Source organism: Felis catus, chromosome A1 (genome assembly GCF_018350175.1).
Source record: "Felis catus isolate Fca126 chromosome A1, F.catus_Fca126_mat1.0, whole genome shotgun sequence".
NCBI classification, from domain to species: domain Eukaryota; kingdom Metazoa; phylum Chordata; class Mammalia; order Carnivora; family Felidae; genus Felis; species Felis catus.
In genome coordinates, this window is record NC_058368.1 from 9006830 (window position 1) to 9023468 (window position 16639).

Genomic DNA, 16639 nt, shown 5'->3' on the forward strand with positions numbered 1-16639 from the left:
TCCTTTGACATCTAAACTTGGGAAACACGGGGCGCATGGGTGGCGCAGTCGGTTGAGCGTCCGACTTCAGCCAGGTCACGATCTCGTGGTCCGTGAGTTTGAGCCCCGCGTCAGGCTCTGGGCTGATGGCTCGGAGCCTGGAGCCTGTTTCCGATTCTGTGTCTCCCTCTCTCTCTGCCCCTCCCCCGTTCATGCTCTGTCTCTCTCTGTCCCAAAAATAAATAAAAACATTGAAAAAAAAAATTAAAAAAAAAATAAACTTGGGAAACACATGAGGACATTCTGGATTATACAGTGTTATGGACAAATTGTGCCCCCCTAAAATTCTTGAGTTGAAGCCCTAAACTACAAATCCTCAAAATTTGGATTGTGGCCCGTATTTGGAGATGGGCCTTTAAGGAGGCGATTAAATTAAATGAGGTCCTAATCCAATATGACTGGTATATTTATAAGAAAAGGAGATTAGAGAATACGGAGAGACACCAGGGAAGCATGAGCCCAGAGGAGGGGCCATTTAAGGACACAGTGAGAAGACGGCCATCTACAAGCTTCAAAAGAAACTAAACTTGGACCCAAGTCACATGTCGGCCAAAGATGGCTGCACTCAGGCTAGTCAAGCAAAGGTTGGAGTGAGCCCCAGCGTGGCCGAGGAAGCCCACTGGAGGCACCGGCTGTTGTGAGGAGAATATAAGGCCCCAGATGGAAAATCATGAACCAGATGATACTGTCAAGGAAAACTTAATTTTCTATATCATAACCAGAAAAATTAACCAACTCCCAGAAGCAGAAAGGAATCTACTTGAACATGGAAGAACGTATATTGGACACAATGCTGCTTCCTGTGGTCAAATAGCAAATAGTTTTTTGACACCTCTTAAGTGTGACACAGGCTCCTGTAGCTGCTGGCTTACCCGTGGCAGCGATCCCATTTTTGACTGCACACACAGCTGATGGAGGCTCTGTAAGTCTACCTTTGAGTACAGGGGACTTGAGCTGTGAAGCTTGTACCACAACACAGGGTGATTGGTTGGTCTTGTTTTTGGCGGTCTGTACTCTATTTTCTTGGCTATACCTGTGAATGGACGCCTAGCGGCCAGGTAGGAATCAGCCCTGACACCAGAGACAGGAAACAACTTACTAGATTAGAATTTCTAAGCCTGGCTTTAGAAAGGTGTTATTTCCCATTTTGCTCCAGACTTCGTTTGCAGCAGACCCTGGGTCTAGATGATACAAGCGAAGTATAAAGCCTCTTCAGTTACCTGGCCCTGGCTTAGAGATTCAGTGACTGTTAAATAAACGTGTACATGAAAATAAAATTGTAATGTATGGGGAAAAAAAAAAAAAGAACAGGGGCACCTGGGTGGCTCAGACTGTTGAGTGTCCAACTGCAGCTCAGGTCATGATCTCGCGGTCTGTGAGTTCGAGCCCCACGTCGGGCTCAGAGCCTAGAACCTGCTTCGGATTCTGTGTGTGTGCCTCTCTCTCTTCCCCTCCCCCACTCATGCTCTCTCTCTCTCTTTCTCAAATAAATAAATAAATGTTGAAAGAAAGAAAGAAAGAAAGAAAGAAAGAAAGAAAGAAAGAAAGAAAGAAAGAAAGAAAGGAAGGAAGAAAAAAGACTAAACCCTCTGGACTCTCAGGCTCCAGAACTGTGAGAGAAAAAATCTCTGCTGTTTAAGCCACCCAGCCCATGGTATTTAATTATGGAAGCCCTAGAAAATTAGTATATGGTGGAAATCATATTTTATTTTTATTTTTTTTAAGTTTGTTTATTTTGAGAGAGGGAGAGAAAAAGAGAGAGAGAGAGAGAGTGTTGGGGGGGTGCAGAAAGAGAGGGAGAGAGAGAGAGTCCCAAGCAGGCTCTGCACCGTCAGCACAGAGCCCAATGTAGGGCTCAATCTTACAAACCGCGAGATCATGACCAGAGCTGAAATCAAGAGTCAAACGCTTAGCCGACTGAGCCGCCCAGGCTCCCCAGTGGAAATCATATTTTAAATGGAGACTGACTGTCAGAGCTGAAAAACACAAGACCTAAGCTCCACCAGAGCACACATCTGGTTTTACAGCAACAGGGCGACACCCTAGAGTCCCTGTGGTCCTGGGACCACATAGAGGCAGAGCCAGGGCCCCTGAGGGCTCTTCTCCACCTAAGACCGATGTCTCCATTTGCTCACTGGTCAATTCATTGCTAGTAAAGTGTTTCCCACAACTGCTCTCTCCCACTTGGCTCCTGAGCCCAGTGGGGACGACAGGTAAACCTTCAAGGTTCTCCCCGTCCTCCTTGTCTATATAACTTGCAGTCTCATAGCTGTGCTGCCCACACGAGCAGTCCATTTTCTCTCAGCGGATGTGAGCACTATGCTATGAGCTTCAGAAAACTGTGACTCCGTTGCCAGTCAACTTGTGACTCTGATCAAGTTCTTTCGTGTCTCAGGGTTCCCTTAAATGAGGGCAACACTGTCTACCCTTGACTGATATTGTGAGGACTGAATGAGATGATGTGGCAAAGGCAGGCGATGGTCCACAGACACTAGCTCACCCCTACCCAGTGTCCTTTCCTCTATCCTCCTACTCTTCCTTCCTCTTGCCTTCTGACCTGAAGAAAAGGAATCAAAAAAAGGTCACGCACCCTCGTACCCAGATTTCTGACTCTCTTCCACTGCTCTTTCCATCTGTCTACTCAAGCAGCGAAGGTCTCCCTATAGATCTTAGGGTTCTGCATGGCACCTGAGGGCAGTTCACCAGATCATCACTGTTTGTGAGGCTTAGCTAGTTTCTGCAGGAATTTGATCTGGCAGAAGCCATCTCTTTCTCTGGATTTCTAGGAAGGCATGCCATCGGGTGATAGGCCAGCTTCAGCCAAGCCTAGCACAGTGTGCTTCTTGCACTCTGGAAATGTTTATTGCTGATAAAGCTTCTTGCCGCATTAAGATACAAAATTACGAGATCTCAAACACCCCAGAAGTCTCTACTTGATAAAGCAAAAGTAGAACTTTATGTGAAGACATTTTAAGCTTCTAAATAGCCTGCCCATAACCCTAGCCATCCCATTCCAGGCTTAAGCTACTCTCACCTCACAATCTTGGAATTAGGTCTCTATGTTTGCATCTCACACTGAACATTCCATCTAGGAGAGTGGGCTATCAAGGTAACAAACCCAGTGTAGTGGGTGGTAGAGACAGAGTTACTTGGGGGACTTTCAGTAGGTAATTGTCCTCTCTAGAACTTAGTTCCCTCCTCTTAAAAAAAAAAAAAAATAGGAAAGCTAATGAGCTGCTGTAAGAGTTGAGATAAAGCCTAAAAAGCCCCTATGCAGTGCCTAGTACACAATAATAATGACTCCATAAAGGCTACCCATCATTGTTACTACTATCATTAATATTTTTCACCTAACACATGCTTCACTGATAAAAGGAAGTACAAATGGAATACCTTGATTAGTCCCTGGTTATTTTATTCTCTGACCACTAAGAGGCTTAAGTGGAGAAAAAAAAGCCACAGGGGCAGTAGTATTTATAAAGGCCTTTTCCATATGAACCAGTGGTGTATCCCCAAGTCGACAAGCTGAAAGGAGTCGCCAACACGACCATCTGCAGAATTGTTATAATTCACAGCATGGGTAGCTCTGGGGCAGCTGAGGATGTTAACTGGACCAGGGTTCCTCGCTCTCTCCACTGTTGACATTTGGGGCCAGATAATTCTCTGTCGCCTTGCACATTGTATCGTACAAAAGTCAGCAGGATCCCTGGCCTCTACCCACTAGATGCCAATCGCACCCTCCCACAACCCAAAATGTTTCCAGACATTGCCAAATGGCCTCTGGAAGGCAAAATCACCGCCCCCCAACCCTCCCGGCTTTGAGAGCCACTGGCATAGAGGAACTCTGATGGTCTTTCACAGGGTGGTGAATATGGTCTCTTGGTGGAAAGAGAATACATGATTGCAACAAGCAGGGCTGAGATTCAGCTGGCTGGTACCAGTTCAACCGAACCACTGTTTATAGTCCAATCCTTATTGACTGATTGGTGTTTGTGCCATACTGGTTAGCAAACATGCTTAATATAATTCCTACATTGTAGTGAACCTTAGGTTGAGGTTTCTCTAAAGGAGTAAAGGTTAGGGGCACCTGGGTGGCTCAGTCGGTTAAGCCTCTGATTTCGGCTCGGGTCATGGTCTCCCGGTTCGTGGGTTCGAGCCCCACATCGGGCTCCGTGCTGACAGCTCAGAGCCTGGAGCCTGCTTCAGATTCTGCGTCTCCCTCTCCCTCTGGCCCTTCCCTGCTTGTGCTCTCTCTCTCTCTGTCTCTCTCTCTCTCTCTCTCTCAAAATAAATAAACATTAAAAAATTTAAAAAAAAAGAAGTAAAAGTTAACGGAGATCCTAGCTGTTCATGTACTGAAGACAAAGTTCATTCAAAGAGCATCGTGGTGGCTAAAAGTCCTCAGATGGTTGTTATTCTACCTCAAAGCCTTCCAACAATGCCTCAATATGGTCTTTTCACTCATTGCTGTCTTCTTCCTCATCTTTCCCAACCACAGAATGCCACAGAATGGCATTTCAGACTCCTTGATGTTAATGATGACCACAGACTGCTTACCTGGTTCTGGAGTTTTGCAGAGCAGGTGTTAAGAGATGACTGTCCTCCAAATGTCTCTGGAAACAGAGATATACCATTTCTGATGATATATCCTTACGCTCTAGGGTGACGCATGCATACCATGTTTCTCTACAGGATGGTTTCAGACTTTGGGTCCCAGAGAGCTTGCAGTGGAGATGGTGACCCTGCTATAAAATGAAAGACGTCCGGAAATGTTGCCACTGGTTTTGACCTATGTCCAGACACTTCTCCAATGTGGGGCAAGGGAGAGGGGGAACACAGGGAACGGCAGTACTAATGAATTCAGGACCAAGGGGAAGATAAAAGATCAATTAGGTTGAGGGACTCCCCGAGACCAGCCCATTTGCCAAATAAAATCACACAATTGCCACAGGCAACCACACGATTGCTGCAATGCTGTTAAAACCATTGGAATAATGGGTTACCCATGTGAGCCTTCCCAAAAAGACCAGTTTAGACAGAGGCATGGTTTTTGGTAAGAGCGCTGGACCACGGTTCTGGATGTGAGTAGGGGATTCAATGTCATTTATCATCCAGCCCCTTTGTCACTGAACAGGCTTATCAGTCTCTAGAAACAAAGCTCTAAAAGAATGTTAAAGGGAGTGGAGAAACAGGGGTAGTAAAGTCCCCAATTCGCTCACGTCTACCACCAAGTCCGCTTCTCAGAGGCGCTTCTGGGTCTGTCCACCTGCGCTTCCCCACCTGGGACAGCTCCCCTCCCGGCCCACCTACCCAACACTCTACTCATTTACTACCTGCCGGGCTTGGAGGGCGTTACTTAACTTCTCTGTGCCTCGATTTCATTTCCCCTGAAATGGGAGAATAATCATTCCTGCTTCAGCATGTGGTGAATATCAAATGAGAATACATGCGTGAAGAGCCTGGCACGTAGCAAGCCTGCAATAAATGTTACCTATTGTTATGAGACTTGTTATTCATCCTTCACATGTCCATATCCTCCAATAAACCTTTTTTGATGCTCCTAATTAGGTACACATGTTATCTTCAGGGGCTGCCAAAAAGCGTTCACGAGTACACCTCACGGGGGCACCTGGGCGGCCCAGTTGGTTGAGTGTCCAACTCTTGATTTCAGCTCAGGTTGTGATCCCAGGATAGTGGGATTGAGCCCCGCATCAGGCTGTGTGCTGGGCCTGGAGTCTATTTGGGACTCTCCCCACCCTCTCTCTGCCCCTGCCTGCTCGTACGCTCTCTCCTCTCTCCTTCTCAGAAAAAAAAAAAAAAAAGTATAGCTCACAGATTCTTAGTGCAGCCTCAGGATGTACCCACAAACAAGACCTGCCATGAATAAAACCTCAAAATTCTGGGCACAATTATTGATACAGCGGTAGGCATGAACCCAAAAAAATAAAAAACAAAAAAGGCTATCTGAATGATTGAGGAGATTGCTGTGAGGACTGGGAGAAAAGGAGATCTCTTTTTACGAGATCTCACGTACTGAGGATGATGTTTTTCGGGAGTTAACCCGCCAGCAAGAGAGGCTGCCTGAGAATGAAGATGACGCAGAAGAAAAGCAAAGGTCAGAGGGAGATAGAGATAGGAGAAGGAGGGCAATAGGCACAGAGAGACTGGGTTACATTTTTGGGACCCTGGATCCAGCCAAGCCTGAAGACATGTGCCCGGGGTTGTAAAAAGACGTCAATAGCCTCTTTTTACCTCAACTAGCTTCAACGTGATTTCTCTCATTTGTTAAGAGTCTTGATTAACACTGCATATTTCTCCATTCGTGACACATATTACATTTCATCTTAAGTAATTGTTGAGTTGTCTATCTTCCCCCAGCTAGGCTGAAATTCCATAGAGGCAAGGCTCTGCCCTACCTGTCGCTGTTACGTAACGGCAAAGTTTAGGATCTGCCAGGTGTACATAGGGCCGAAGCTAGGTCCTCGAAGCCTGTCTTGTTCTCTCTGCCTCACAGGTTTTCTCCCGGCTGTGTTTTCTGCCACATCTCTCCTTCAAGAGGACTCCAGTAGGGTCTGCTCGCATCACTTGCCCGAGCGTATGCACCTTTCACTGATTGCAGTGGAGTGGCATTCTCTTGTGGGCTAGCCTGGGTCACACGAATACCTGTGTGGCCTGGGGACAATGCGGGGAGAGGGCCGATTGGTGGTTCCACTAGTATCACAGCAATAAAGGGGCAGTTCCCAAAGGAAAGGAATGTGAGCAGACAAAAAAGAAACCGGTGTCCACTATCTATTCCCGCTCCCCTACTTGCTCAGATGTGTCCCAACCCATTCCCAGAGTGCCCAGAGGGGTCTATACCTTGCGTTCTTAATTGCCACATCTCCCATCTGGCCCCCGGGGAGCTCCCCAGCCACATCTGTCCTGTGCTCCAAGCTTGTCCCGGGTGGAGAAAATATGCCTAACGTCCAGTTGCGCTAATTCTGACACACAGCTGCACAAACCACACACCAGTGCTGCCCTGTGCTGCCACTGCATGGACAGACCTGTCATGTGTTGCCCCTTCTTTTAATTAGTCTCTTCTTCCATGAAACCCCGGGAACGAGACGTAAGGATAGTGAACAACCCGCCTATCATGAGAAACGTCCTCCTTCTTTCATACTGGCTTTGAACCAAACTTGTGAACGTGCACTTTCTCTCCTTAGTCTGAGCTCCATCCCAGAAGCTTCCTTCGTCTCATGCCAATAGGCTTCAGGCGCACCAACCCCACATTCCCACTAGATCAAGCTGAGTCACTGAGCATAGCATACAGCTGGGATCACTGCTGTGCTTTTGTCTTTTGTTTTTGTTTTTTTCAAGAGGAATTTCCAGAAGAATATTTTATTCTTACTAGATTTCCTATTTAAGTGTCACCAGACAGATTTATTTGTTAGTTATCCTGAACGGCTTTTACCCCACCATTGAGCAACTGTCAGATTGGCTGGGCGGTGTTCTAATCTGTTGTCACAGAAACAAAAAGTATCCATGTCTCTTCTTGGAATTTTCTTTCCTTGGGGAGGAGGGGGTAGCAGGAATGTTTTGATTTGTATATCTCTGTTCCCATGTAATAATCTTAAGTTTTTAAAACCCTGTCCATAAAACATTGATGTCACAGTTAATGTAACTGTTGACTTACTAATGGACTGTGGGCAGAACCGTGTTCAAGCCAAAGAGAAATACTTTGATTGAGTCTACAGTGACCAAAGTATGTTTGCAGTGGTGTCTGACCTGTCTCTACCAAAACTTTCTTCCCGTTCGTGGGACATACTGTCAATGAAAGGGAACGATAATATGCAATTAGATGTTGGCAGATACTCTGGGCAGTATTTCAATACGCTTTTACACTCTTGCACCCATAATGAGCAAACGAGCACGTAGACTCACGTTGTGGCCGGGTGCCCATTCTCCCACCTAACACGCGTTCTCTTTTCCTGCCTTCCAACATATGTCATCACTACCCCCTAATCTGTGCATCTTTCCTCCCAGTAGACCTCATTCAGTCCCACTCATTTCCAGCATTGATTTCCATCTATCTGCCCATCGCAAATAACCACTCAGGAAACAGCAACTCAGGAGCCCTGCCCTCCAACGTACACACACATTCCCTCACAATGAGCCAACCTTTCCAAACTGACATTAGCATTGTAACCAACATAAGGAAATGAAACAGGTAATTTAAAAATCCTTGTTTATCTCTTGCAATTACAACCCGTTGTTTTTCTGGTGTTGAAAATTACCTATAGGCAAAGAATCAAGGTCTAACGCAAACACTTGTCAGATTACACCAACGATAATTGAGAGAAATGGATGACATTAATTCTGACAGTAAATCTGTCGTATTGCTTTGTCTTGGGTAGCAGAGAGTATAACAGTACGGACATCTCCAGTTTTGCACATTCCTTCGTGTGTGGTACACACTTCATAACAATGGACCAGTTATCCTGGCCACAGGCTAGTGCCTGGGGAAAGGTGGGTTGCTGATCGATACAAGCTGGAATGTGTGTGTCCGCTTGCCTTCAGAGCGTCCCAGAACCCTGACGCCCATGCTGGAAACTTTTCCTGTGTTTCTTCCACTCTAAAAACAGCAAAAGGACATATATTTTCCTTGTTCTTTGCCAAGTAATTCAACAAAGAAGTCTCTTAGGATACTAATAGAAGATAATTGATTATATGTGCATTTTAGCTGGGGCCTCCTCGAGAAATGCTTTAAACAAAATAAGGCTCACTGTTTACTTATACCTTCTAAGCACGATTGATATAAGCACCATGCTATTTGACTCTCAAAGAAATTCCACAAGATGAAGATTATAATTTTCTCTCCTGAAGAAGAGAAAACTAAATGTTTAAATGGTTTGTCCAAAAGGCCTCACAGCCTCACCCCAGCTCCTTCACCACACTATGTGGCCCTAAGAGAAACTTGCTGCTGCCTGCAATCGCATACTTGGCAGAAAAAGGTATTTGAAGAAATAATGGCAAAAAAAATCCCTGAATTTGATGAAAAATACTTATTTATAGGTCCAAGAAGCCCAGCAAACTAGAAATGGGACAAATACAAAGAAAAACACACTACCTCGCCAAACTGCAGAAATTCAAAGAGAAATTCTTTAAGGCAGCCAGAGGGGATGAGGGAAGAAATCTCACAAACACAAGAAAAAAACATGGATTTTCATCAGAAACATTGGAGGCCAGAACGCAATGGGTGACATTTTAGGAAACAAATAAATAAACAACCCCCCCCCCCAAATAGCCAATCCAGAATTCTGTATTCAGCAAAAAATATCCTAGGGTTGAAAGAAAGACAATTTTCTTTTTTTTTTTTTTTTTTTTTTTTTTTTTTTTATTTTTATTTTTGAGACAGAGAGAGACAGAGCATGAGCGGGGGAGGGTCAGAGAGAGAGGGAGACACAGAATCAGAAACAGGCTCCAGGCTCTGAGCCATCAGCCCAGAGCCCGACGCGGGGCTCGAACTCACGGACGGCGAGATCGTGACCTGAGCTGAAGTCGGACGCTTAACCGACTGTGCCACCCAGGTGCCCCAGAAAGACAATTTTCTAATGAATGAGAATTGAAAGAATTTGTTGCCAGCAGACTTGCTCTAGCATTTCTCAACACTAAAGATGTTCTTTGGGCTGAAGGGAAATTATAATGGATTGAGGCCTGAATCTACAGGAAGGAAAGCATCCTGTCATAATGCTTTTACCAGGTTATTAGACACATTTCTGATACCTGGAGGCAGCATTTTGAGTGGGGAAATAAGTGAGTTAGGGGAAAAAAAGCAGAAACTAAAATATTTTAGAGTTACAAAGCAATGTCATATGTCATAAGGACAGAGGAATCTTTTCTCTTTTTTATACTGTTGAGGATTTTTCCCTAGGTGATAGTTCTCTAATTCTATGACTTTTGCCATACAAACTTTCTATTTTTATCTAATTATTTTTCCTCATGTTATGTCTCCAGTTGCTTTTGTTTTCAGAAAGGTTTTCTTGACCAGGGACTGTGAGTCACTCACACAATATATGATTTTACAACTGCTTTTATAGACAATTATTTCACTTATCCCAGATTTATCAAATGTGTGCAATAAAGGGAGAATATAGACCTCCCCCACCGCATAATCTGTTTACATTTGTTGAATAATGCACCCCTTTACCATTGACTCATGACAAGTTCTCCGTTATATATTAAGCTTATGTTTTATAGGGTCTACTTCTGAGCCATTCAGGCTCTTACATTTATTTATTATTAATTATGTATATACCATTTCCTTTAGACAGCTTTATGATATAGCTCAATATCAAGCAGGTAAATTCTTCCCTCTTCCTATTTCTCAATTTCTTCCTCTTCACATGAATTTATTCTTAGAATTATTTCACCACATTTCTTTCCTGCCACACACATAACTCTGGAATGTTGAATGGAATTTCTTTTAAACTACAAATTAATTTGAGAAGAATTTGTACCTTTGCTGTGGTCCATTTTACCACTAGGAATGTAAAATATCTCTTATCTTAATTAAGGCTCAGGCAATGAAATAAAGCTGAGAGCCTGCTAAAATGAGCAAATATAAAAGGAGACACTCCCTCCTGCATTCAAATGGGACCCAAGGGAAATATTCTGTCTGTGTTAAGGTGAAAAAGAAATAAAAACCAACATGCATTAAGAAACAATGGAGAAACCTTGACCTTGCTGTTCACTGAAGGGGTAAAAGTCTCTCTTGAGAATTCATAATTTTAGTCTACTCCCCACATAAATTTCGGTACAAGTTTATACTACCTAGGAGTCTGAACAACCTCAAGCCAGAAATAAATTTAAAGTAGTCCCAAATTAGCAGTGCCTTCCAGGTGCTGGTAAAAGTCAAGACAAATCCTTTCCAAAGGAACTCAACCAAAAGCCCAAATAATTCCCACAGACAAGTGTATAAGGAAAATAGGAAATTCGTAATAATAATTTAAAAACTAAGCAGAGAAGAAAGCCACCATTAGTGAAAGGAGTAGTAAAAGTGATGATTGAAACTGATATACGAAAACTTCAAATACAGAAATATCACATTCAGAATAACAAATAGTCATATTTAATGTTATTAAATAAAATGAAATAAAAGTCTGAAAAACACGGAAACTCTAAAAATGAAAAACGTAACCACTGAAACTAAAGACTCAATTGATAGTATCCATAGGATGACTATTATTAAAAACAAACAAACATGGGGCACCTGGGTGGCTCAGTTGGTTAAGCGTCCAACTCTTGGTGTCAGCTCAGGTCAAGATCCCACGGTTTGTGAGTTCAAGCCCCATACTGGGCTACGTGCTGGCAGTGTAGAGCCTACTTGGGATTCTCCCTCTCTCTGACCCTCCCCCACGCACTCTCCAACCCCCCCCCCCACCAAATAAATAAATAAACTTAAGAAAAAAAACAAGGAGCAAATAACAAGTGTTGGCAAGGATAAAGAAATTGAAACCGTCTTGTACTGTTGGTAGGAATGTAACACGGTGCAGCTGCTCTAGAAAACAGACTGATAGTTCCTCAAAATATGAGACATAGAATTACCATATGAGGGGCGCCTGGGTGGCTCAGTCAGTTAAGCATTGAATTCCTGATTTTGGCCCAGGTCATGATCTTATGGTTTATGAGTTCAAGTCCCACATCGGGCTCTGTGCTGACAGTGCAGGATCTGCTTGGAATTCTTTCTCACCTTTTCTCTCTCTCCTCCTGCCTCACTTGTGCATACTCTCTCTCTCAAAAATAAATAACAAATAAACTTTAAAAAATAAAAAAAAATAATTACCATATGATCCAGCAATTCAATTTCTGGGTATATAACCCGCAAAAATGAAAACTAGGGTCTCAAACAGATATTTGTACACAAATGTTCATAGCAGCATTATTGTCAGTAGCCAAAAGATAGAAATAAGCCAAGTGTCCAGTAACAAGCCAAGTATCCAATATCCAACAAGATAAATAAAATGCAGTACGTACATATAATAGAATATTCATCAGCTATAAAAAAGAAGGAAAGTCTGATACTAAACAATAAGTCAATGAAGAAATAAAGAAAAACACCGCAAGACAAATTAAAATGAAAATACAACAGTTCAAAGCCTATGGGACCCAGCAAGAGCAGTTCTAAGAGGGAAGTTTATAGCAATACATACCCACCGCAAGAAAAATCTCAAATGATCTAGCCTTATACCTAAAGGAACTAAAAAAGAAAAACAAAGCCCAAAATTAGTAGAAGGAAGGAAATAATAAAGATTAAAATAGGAATAAATGAAACAGAGACTAAAAAAGTAGAAAAAAATCGATGAAACTAAAAGATGGTTCTTTGAAAAGACAAAAATTTGATAAACCTTTAGCCAGACTCATCAAGAAAGAGAGAGGGCCAAAATAAAATCAGAAATGAAAGAGAAGTTACAATTGATACCCCAGAAATACAAAGGATAAGAGACTACTATGAATGATTATATGCCAACGAATTGGAAAACCTACAAGAAATAGATAAATTCTTAGAAACATAGTTTTCCAAGACTGAATCAGGAAGAAAGAAAATTTGAACAGACTGATTATTAGCAATGAAATTGAATCAGTAATTTAAAAAAACTCAACAAAGTCCAGGACTTTTCACAAGTGAATCCTACCAAAAATTTAAATACTTAATGCCTATCCTTCTCAAACTATTCCAAATAAATAGAAGGAATGCTTCTAAACTCATTCTACAAGGCCAGAATTACCCTGATACTAAAACTAAAGAGATACCACAAAAAAATATTACAGGTCAATATCCCTGATGAGCATAGATGCAAAAGTCTGCAACAAAATATTAGCAAACCAAATTCAAAAATACATTAAAAGGACCATACTCCATAATTAAATGGGATTATTCCAGATATGCAAGGATGGTTCAATATCTGCAAATCAATCAATGTGATACAATACGTTAACAAAATGAAAGATAAAAATTCATAAGATCTCAATAGATGCAAAAAAAGCATTTGACAAAATTCAACATCTATTTATGATAAAAACTCTCAATAAAGTGGATTTTTAGAGGGAACATACTTCAACATAATAAAGACCATAAATGACAAACCCACAGCTAACATCATACTTAATGGTGAAAAGCTAAAAGCTTTTCCTCTAAAATCAGGAACAAGACAAGGAAAAAGAAGCCTTAAGGGCAGAACTTTTCAGCAAGCTGAGAAACACATCAAATAGTGGCAGTTCTCAGGGGATGGTCCTTTGGGGGGCTCATTTTATCCCCTCTAGTAGCTGCTAGGCTGCTGCTTTTCAGAGCTATTTTATTTAGTTTTCAAGGCCACTGAACAGCTAGGGAGATGTAAATGGGATTAGGTCAAGTTGAAATGTCACAAGATCACTCCATTTACTGAGATTCAGCTGTTTTTCTTGAATAAGCACTCATAAGATTGCTGAAGATTTTAATTTCCAGAGTTTTGGGGAAAAGTTGATTTTGACAGTTTTTGCCACTGTTCTTTGTTTTTCTGGAGGAGTAAAGGTTCAGAGGTCCTTAATTCCCTGTTCTGGAAGCTGCATTCATAATAAGAGAGAGCATTATCTCTGCAAAGCTATTGTCTCCTGATCAATGACTACTACTAAACAAAAGACTTCTGGGACACCTGAGTGGCTCAGTCGGTTAAGTATCTGACTCTTGGTTTCGGCTCAGGTCATGATCTCACAGTTTGTGAGTTTGAGCCCAGCATTGGGCTCTGTGCTGAGAGCACAGAGCCTGCTTGGGATTCTCTGTCTCCCCTCTCTCTCTGCCTCTACCCAACTCATTGTAGCAAAAAAGGTCTACAACTAGATAAAACATAGAGGCACTGTAGGTCATAAAAGATCAAAAGCAGCTCTGGAAAACGGCCAGGAAAAAAGCCAGATTACCTACAAAGAAATGTCAATGAGAGTAAAAGTTTATTTTTCAGTGACAGTAACATAGTGAATTATTTTCATTGTATTAAGAGACAATAAAGAAGCATCCACAAAGGCAACTTTTAAGGAAATATGGAAAACATGCCCCAGATGGAATTGTAATGTCTAGGACCAGAAGAAATTGTGAGAAAAGATACTGCTAAATAGACATAAATATAGATGGCATACAATAAAAAAAAAAAAAAGTAATACCCAATTTGGGGATGAGTGTAACAGACTAGAACTAAAATACTGAACACCTGGATGGGTGGTCAGGTTTGAGTGGTGCTTGGGTTAGAGAACAGATATTAGGGCCAGACTGCCTCAGTTGGAATCTTGACTCTGGTACTTATTATCTAGTACTTACTAATTTGCTTTGGACAACTAACCCACATCTCTGTATGTCTCTATACTTCTCTTAATATGAAGGTAGTATCAGTATTGAGCTCATCGGGTTATTGTGATGCTTAAATTAGTTGATATATGTAAACCATTTAGGACAATGCTTGATATAGAGCAAGTATATTGGCCATGAGTCTCAATAAAGCATTCTAAGGTCCTCGTATTGCCAGGTAAAAAAGCACAATCATGATGAGAGACTAACACAACTCTATTGACAGCAATAATCAAGAATATAAAAATACTATCGACAATCTTCTTTTAATTGATTCATTGCAAAACTTTGTACCCACCGAACTCCTAACACAGAGACTTAAAAAAAAATCCATTAGTTTCCAAGATAGTTTCAAGAAGTAGAAATTGAACACATTGAGGAAGGTGCTGCTAGTTGCCTTATCAATGATCAGCCTGCCATTCGTAGGCACGGAACACTGATTTCCTGGATAGTAGCAACGTGTGGAGCTAAGGCACTCACTCTCTCAGGTGTCTTTATGGCTAAATGTGGGCATATGACCTAGATCAGATCATTGGGATTCAAGTGGAAGTCATTGGGTTGGATTTCTGGGAAAGCTATCTTAACCTTTATGCCTTTAAAGCGAATATGCCTCCAACCAATATGTTTCTCGTCCTTTGGCTCTGGTGTGTGTGGGCACGTATCTTCAAAGCTCCTGCAAGCAGTTGATAACTCTACCTTAGTTCTTGCTTCTTGCTTGTGCAGAGCTTAAAGGTCAGCGAGAGGTGAGAACGTATGGCCTTCTCAGGTGTTCCTAAGAATGTGCACAACCCTAGGCCTGTACACAGCCTACATGTACACGTGCATGTAGCCTTTTAGGTTCACAGGAACAGGTAGGAGCTTGTCAATGCCGCTCCCCACCCCCGCCGCCCATGGACTTTATTTTAAATAATCTTTATTCAAGGACATTTCACTAAAAATTTCTATGACTTTAAAAATGGACTCTGATGAGTTGTTTCCTGAAATTAGCCAAAAAGAACAACAAAGTAGATTTTCTATGTCACACATCAAAAGACTTTAAAACTACAGTAACTATAATAGGGTGCAATTATTGCTGACATATGTAGCATAATGGGGGAAAAAAGCCCAGAAATACACACACACACACACACACACACACACACACACATTTTGTATATTTTAAATCGTAGTTATATAAAACTATAAAGGTGTTTAATAAGCTTAGCCTGGGGAAGGAATTTTTTGAGGACAAAAGGAAAACAAGAAAACATAAAGACAAATCTTGACAAGTTGACTATATAAAAGTTAAGCACTTTTTTATACCAAAGGGCATCACAAATGACATTAAAGACAACAGGCTGGGGGCGCCTGGGTGGCGCAGTCAGTTAAGCGTCGGACTTCAGCCAGGTCACGATCTCGCGGTCCGTGAGTTCGAGCCCCGCGTCAGGCTCTGAGCTGACGGCTCAGAGCCTGGAGCCTGTTTCCGATTCTGTGTCTCCCTCTCTCTCTGCCCCTCCCCCGTTCATGCTCTGTCTCTGTGTCCCAAAAATAAATAAAACGTTGAAAAAAAATTAAAAAAAAAAAAAAGACAACAGGCTGAGTGGCAATTCTTGTAAAATATGCAACAGAAATTCAAATGAAATAATTGGATCCTACTTTGAACACGTTAGATCCGCAAAAGAAAAAATTTCAGAGATTGGTAGTGCCGTGTTAATGTGGACGTGAAGACAATCCGTCTCTTTCACTGCTAGGGAGAGTGCAGATTGTTTGGGGGGGGGGGGCAATTTGCAGGATCTAATATAATCTTAAATGCGTGTCACTTGAACGCTAACCCACATTTGCACCGAATATTCTGTGCTGCAGAATATTCACATGCGCACAAAGGTGGATATGCATGAAGCTGTTTATTCAGTACTGCTTGTGACAGTCACCAGCAGGGAACTTGAATGTCCACCAGTACTGTGTGTAGAGCGGGAGAGAGGGAAGGAGTTACAGAAAGAAAACAAAAAAGGGACTTCAATAAAGATTCAAATGGCTTTACCGTGTTTTGGGGCAATGAACTTTTTTTCTCTATTACTTTTTTTTTTTTTTTTTTGGTGACCCAGAATGATGACATAACGACTTGGCATCATGGGCAACTATACCACAAGAGAGACTCCTATCTTGCATCGAATATACTTCTATGTGATTTACATTTTTCAAGCGATTTGAAAACAACAAAATAGCAAGCTACAGAGCTGCGTATAGGTTCCCAATGGGGTAAAAAGAACT

The 16639-nt window shown here is 42.1% G+C and overlaps 1 protein-coding gene and 1 pseudogene across 1 annotated transcript in view; one reads left to right on the forward strand and one right to left on the reverse strand.

Annotated features, from left to right (window-relative positions):
• Positions 1–4765, reverse strand: part of SLC7A1 (solute carrier family 7 member 1) — a 91620-nt gene extending 86855 nt beyond the window's left edge. Inside the window, exon 1 of the mRNA XM_045047977.1 lies at positions 4597–4765. The gene's annotated coding sequence lies outside the window, so the exon portion shown is untranslated. The remainder of the gene's footprint in view (positions 1–4596) is intronic.
• Positions 700–1285, forward strand: LOC101100023 (annotated as a pseudogene).
• Positions 4766–16639: the final 11874 nt, after the last annotated feature.